Below are 6,330 nucleotides of genomic sequence, written 5' to 3' on the forward strand. Positions count from 1 at the left end.
TCAAGGCTGAGTTAGAGGCATTTATTCATCTGGTCTGTCTGACAGATAACAGTTTAACCTGAAGATTTTTATTTTCCCTGTAGGATTCTGAGAATTTCTTTCTAAGAATGGGATTTTAACATGTGGGTCTTTTCTCCCCAGAAGTTTAAGGCCTTCTTTTTTGACGAAATTTTAAAATAATGCCTTTCTTTTAAAAGCAACTTCATTATATACTTTTACTATTTAGGATGGCTTTTAATATGAAATTTTATTTAAATATTATTTAAAATTGTCTTTTTATCTAAAGAGATCTAAGAGAAATACAACTTCTTGGTTTTCATAGAAGGATTTTGCTCTGCTCATGAAATTTCTGTAAGACTAACAGAAAATAATAAATAGTGAAGACCCTCCAGTTAGAACAGTAGGCTATTTCCTTTTTTAAAGTCTGTTTGTCATCCCTGTTAATTGACAAAGTCCAACTGTTTTCAAAATCATTAGGCTTGACACACTTTGGATAAATGATGCATAGAAAGTATATTTTATTTAAACTTCCTGAAATAGGTGTTTCAAGCAGGAAAGTGAGTCCGGTAATTCTTCCCAATTTACATTTTCCATCCCTGAGCCCATTTTATCATCTGGAATAATAACTGTATTAATATAATAAAAGAGTATATGAAAGGCTGCTCAGCAAGTTAGCTCCTTTTGTCTCTGGCCTCTGACTTACTTGGATGGGAAAATGGCCAAAAGAAAAAAAAAAAAAAAAGACAGCAGAGGATCTCAGATATAGGTACTAGGTCCACACGATAATATAAAAACAGACCCTTAAGATCTATCACACCCCTCGCACACAATCTAAGTGGGAAGTGTGCAGTTTCCTTTTTTTTTTTTAAACTCCTTTTGGAACAAACCACTCACTGGGATCTGACTGACGTTGCCTTTCTCTCTTTTTTTTTTTCTTAAAGCATATTTAAACTCACACACTTTTTATAATGAGGATTTCGGTGTAGGGTTTTCTGCAGGACACCATTTGGTCCTACTAAGAACTGACTGTTCAAATGTTGGAACATTTGATCGGAAAATACTTCTTAGTCTTTTTAAAGGTAAGTCATACTGATTTTTTTAAAATTTCTGTCTCCTAAATGACAGGAGATGACACTACTATATACACACCCTTAAAGTTATAGAACAGCAGCAGTAAGCAGGAACTGTTTTTTGAAATCATTAGGCTTTTCCTAAAAGCTAGGTTTGTGCTGTTTCCAAAGTTATCAACCTTACCTTTTATGTTTAAGAAATACTAAAACTTTGTCCAATAATCAGTATCATGTTGCTTCTTGATGTTTAAAACCTTATGTTTATGCATAAACAGCTTTTGTTAAAATGATGTACTATCCAATTTTGTTACTTTAGAACTTTTATTGTCTACTCAGGGTATTTATGCATGGTTTTTAATTTAAATTATGAATGAAAATCAACATAAATAACAATCAGTTTAGTAAGATTAGTTCTTAAAATTCACTTGACACTCTTATGCCAACATGCTTTCTAATATGCAATTCTTCAGTACTTACTATTTTAGAGAGCCTTTGATTTATTCAATCTTCTAGTTTTTAATGTCACAATATTTTGGTGAACCTGACTTTGTCTACATGGTTAACAGCAGTGTATATTTTGGGTATATTCCTCTTCAGCATTTTTAAAAAATTCATTCTCACTGAATTTTACTTGCTGCTGGGAATGGTAAATTATATTAATTCCAAATGATTTTTATTTATATAACTGTATAAATTATATAAAATTTGGTAATATAATTTTTTTTAATTGAAGTTTTTGTGTTTTTAGGAAACTTATTACAAATACCAGCAAATTATTTTCTTGAATGATAATAATAAATTACAAATCATTCTGGAGAAATTAAAAGTTATAAATTAATTATAGTAAGTGAACTCATACATAACTGTAAATGGCATAAATTCTCTAAAGTAAATTTCAAACAGTTTCTAGAATCATCAAGTAACATATTGAAAAATGTTTTTAAAATCTTTGCATGCACTTTTCAGTTCTTTAGTGTGTAGTTTTAAATTAGTTAAGAAAAAACAGTGCTCTTAATATTCAATCAAAAAATAACCAAAATAATTTTTTTCAAAACTTTTGTTATATAGAGAGTCCAGTGGTCCACTGGATTTCATGAGAGAAAAAAAATACACAGAAATTTGTTTCATTTACCAGAATCATTACAAGACCAGAACAATAAATTAAATACACAAATATCAGATAGAAGTAAACTGAGAGGAATAAAATATAATTAGAGAGGTACTAGACAGAATGCACTGAAAATTTTGGAATTTATCTTGGGAGTTATAGTTGCAACACTATAGGCAAAAAATCTTGTGGATTCTTTCTTCCTTAAAGAACTGATTCTGTAACTATTTTCTGATTTTAATCACAAGGTATTTTTTAATTCAGTGGCCCAAGTCATGGCTGAAAGTTTTGAGGAATTATTCTAACCTAGGAGTTGATTTTTCATTTACATAATATTCTAAACCCCTGTATACTTAAGAATAAGCCATCTCAGCAGATTTTATTGTATTCTAAGAGTTTTGGAAATGATCATTTATTATTTATGAAAAAGACACATTTAGTAGAATTTTTAAAAATACTTGGCCAATTCACAATAATATTTTACTGTTATGTTATAGTTCAATATATTTCCTATATTTCAAATAACATAACAGGTGCTATGATAGGAAATTTTATTCATTCTCACTGAATTTTACTTGACATTTATAACCATATATGCTGTATATATATCCATTTTAGAGAAAACTGAGCCACAGAGAAACTATAATGTTAGCCTGAGAATAAAACCTAAATTACTTGAATTCAAAGCCCAGAATAATAACTATTGAAAATCTTATACTATCTTTCTGTTCATAGTAAGAGTTGGGTTGGGGAAAAAGAAACAATAGTGTTTCTATCAGGATTCAAAAATCAAGAATGGTTCTAGATGATTCTATTTAAACTGATAAGACTCTAAAAGAATCATTTCAAATCTACAGTAATCTCTATAATCAAGTACTCTAAAACTTACTCCAAAAGACTGGTGTGTTTCTAGAAGAACATTTAATGTGATACTGAAGTCAATGTAATTACTGTTTTAAGTATTTTAAGATTACCACAAAAATAAAAGTTGTTATATTTGAAAGGCATAATTTAGTGAAGTGTATTATATTATGATATCTATACATTTTCTATTATATATATTTACTTCCATATATTCTGATAGGATGGAAATGCCCATATACATTAAAAAGATTATGGTAACTTCAATAAGAGAAGATGATGACGATTTCCGAATGTAGTTATTTAAACGTTTTCCACAGAGCCCTAGGGTTCTGTGGGGATGACTCAGAGCCCAACTGAGATGTGACTAGAAAGGGAAAGGGCCACAGTTCCTGCCCACTTTGATCAGAATAGTTCTTCTTTTAACTACCTTCATATGCTGCGATTGCAGGTAAAGTAAGTACTAATCTAGTGACCTTCTGTATTCACTTGATGAAACACAACCAGATCTAAATAACTGATTTAACCAGCTTGATATGAATCTGCATCTTGCTCATGTCTAGGGAATTGTGGCTTTGAAAACATACCTAGATACCGTGTAAATTAAGAGTGTGAAAAGGAACTTAATTTGGAAAGCTAATTTTCACATTCAACCTGTTGTTGAATTAATCACCCCCAAACTCCAAACCTGGGTTTTTTTGGCAAATACTGTATTTGGTGAGGAAAAGGTTGTGTATTAAAAGAATTACTTGTGTGTCCAGTAGAAAACAGAGATGTGATCTGGTTTCCTATTCTGATGAAAAGCAGAAGGAAGGCTTATGGATAGAATAGGAAATTTGAGATATTCACTCATGAGTCAGAAAATGTCATCCAGGTCCTGGCATTCATTCATAGCACAAGTATGTAATATGAATCTGTTTTAAAGTTTCACAGTTCGCATCCTAGGAAACCATACCTCTTGGCCATGCCTTTTTCTGGGTGGAGTTTCCAAGTAAACACAGCTCTATACACAGATGAAAATAGTCACAAATTCTCTGGGAAGTTTCTCGGCTATTCTGACCTACTTATGTGGACACTTAAAGCTTAGTCTCAGTTCCGACCACCAGGTTTCCAACATAATGGAAAGGCATAACACTCATAAGTTCATATAGAAACACACTGTTGACTTGACAGCAAGAAAATAAACAGCCCATATGTAGTTACGTTCACAAACTCTACAAAAAGAGTAGGATTTATGGTCTGTGAACTTGCAGGACACAGACAAGAAAGGTATGGGATTAGTGGGATCTTACAATGTCTTTATTTTCTCATCTTTCTTCTTGTAAGTCTCAAAAATAAGTTTTCTTTCCTGTATATGTGAATTTTTTGTTTTCTAAATTGAAGTACTTTAAGCAAGCAGCTTACTCCTTGGAAGGAAAGTTATGACCAACCTAGATAGCATATTCAAAAGCAGAGACATTACTTTGCCAACAAAGGTCCGTCTAGTCAAGGCTATGGTTTTTCCAGTGGTCATGTATGGATGCGAGAGTTAGACTGTGAAGAAAGCTGAGTGCCGCAGAATTGATGCTTTTGAACTGTGGTGTCGGAGAAGACTCTTCAGAGTCCCTTGGACTGCAAGGAGATCCAACCAGTCCATTCTAAAGAAGATCAGTCCTCAGTGTTCATTGGAAGGACTGATAATAAAGCTGAAACTCCAATACTTTGGCTGCCTCATGTGAAGAGTTGACTCATTGGAAAAGACTCTGATGCTGGGAGGGATTTGGGGCAGGAGGAGAAGGGGACGACAGAGGATGAGATGGCTGGATGGCATCACTGACTCGATGGACATGGGTTTGGGTGAACTCTGGGAGTTGGTGATGGACAGGGAGGCCTGGCGTGCTGTGATTCATGGGGTCGCAAAGAGTCGGACACGACTGAGCAACTGAACTGAACTGGACTGAAGCAAGCAGTAAATTATTATTTCTAATGAAGAAATAAGGGTAAGAATAAAATTTAACCTAAAATTAGCAAATAAAATAAATTTTATTATGAAAGAATCAATATGACTAAGAAAACCAAGTGTGCAAAATGCAAATTTTATCTGCTCTAAATAGCTACATCTGAGAGAACAGTGGAGACAGACTACACTTTATAAAGCTGTTATTGAGTACAGCATGCTGAGTAACCTGAACTTTTCTCATGTATTCAGTGCACATCCTATTTAATTTGTTGGTTCCTCCTTTGCTTCAGGTGAATAAAACTACAGTGGCACGTATGCTCGGTCGCTAAGTCCTGTCTGACTCTTTGCAACAACCCCATGTACTGTAGCCCGCTAGGCTCCTCTGTCCAATGGGATTTTTCAGGCAAGAATATTGGAGTAGGTTGCCATTTCCTTCTCCATGGGATTTTCATGACCCTGGAATTAAATCCACACCTCCTGCATTGGCAGGCAGATTCTCTACTACTGAGCCTCCTAGGAAAGCACAAATTACAGCTGACCCTTGGACACAATAGGTTTGAACTCTGTCAGTCCACTTTTATGGAGTATCTTTTGAATAAATACTACAGTACAACCTGATCCAATATATGCAGTTGGTTGGATACCACAGGTAAGCTGATGGTATAGTTATATGTGGATTTTCCACGCCTGCATTGTCCATAACCCCTCTACGTTGTTCAAGGGTCAACTTGTATTTGTAATTTTGCGGTGAGAAGGCAATGGCACCCCACTCCAGTACTCTTGCCTGGAAAATCCCAGGGATGCGGGAGCCTGGTAGGCTGCAGTCCATGGGGTCGCTAAGAGTCAGACACGACTGAGTAACTTCACTTTCACTTTTCACTTTCATGCATTGGAGAAGGAAATGGCAACCCACTCCAGTGTTATTGCCTGGAGAATCCCAGGGTCGGTGAAGCCTGGTGGGCTGCCGTCTATGGGGTCGCACAGAGTTGAACACGACTGAAGCGACATAGCAGCAGCAGCAGTATGAAGCATAAGCTTGAAGTATGATTACAATAACAATACTTACTCATGGTGACAAGGCACTGAAGCGTGATAAACCCAAGACCCTCAGTGGGTGCCTGAACCTAGAGATAGCACCAAACCCTAAGTAGTAAAATCTAAGATTTTACTTTCTAGGATTCAGTTAGCTTCAGTTGACCGATTTTGACTGTGGATAAGTGAAACCATGGAAAGCAAAGCCATTGATAAAGAAGGATTGCTGCTAAGTCACTTCAGTCGTGTCCAACTCTGTGCAACCCCATAGACGGCAGCCCACCAGGCTCCTCTGTCCATGGGATTCTCCAGGCAAGAAC

At 35.2% G+C, this 6,330-nt stretch overlaps 1 protein-coding gene across 17 annotated transcripts in view; it reads left to right on the top strand.

Annotated features, from left to right (window-relative positions):
• LOC104994511 (platelet glycoprotein 4) overlaps positions 1-6,330 on the top strand; it is a 92,802-nt gene that overhangs the window by 46,526 nt on the left and 39,946 nt on the right. For 10 of the 17 annotated variants that reach the window (XM_010848110.1, XM_010848114.1, XM_010848113.1 and 7 more), the window contains one exon: positions 942-1,079. The exons of the other annotated variants lie outside the window; for them this stretch is intronic. The gene's annotated coding sequence lies outside the window, so the exon portion shown is untranslated. The remainder of the gene's footprint in view (positions 1-941; positions 1,080-6,330) is intronic. 17 annotated transcript variants of the gene reach the window in all.

The sequence above is a fragment of the Bison bison genome, unplaced genomic scaffold (genome assembly GCF_000754665.1).
Source record: "Bison bison bison isolate TAMUID 2011002044 unplaced genomic scaffold, Bison_UMD1.0 scf7180017864260, whole genome shotgun sequence".
NCBI classification, from domain to species: domain Eukaryota; kingdom Metazoa; phylum Chordata; class Mammalia; order Artiodactyla; family Bovidae; genus Bison; species Bison bison.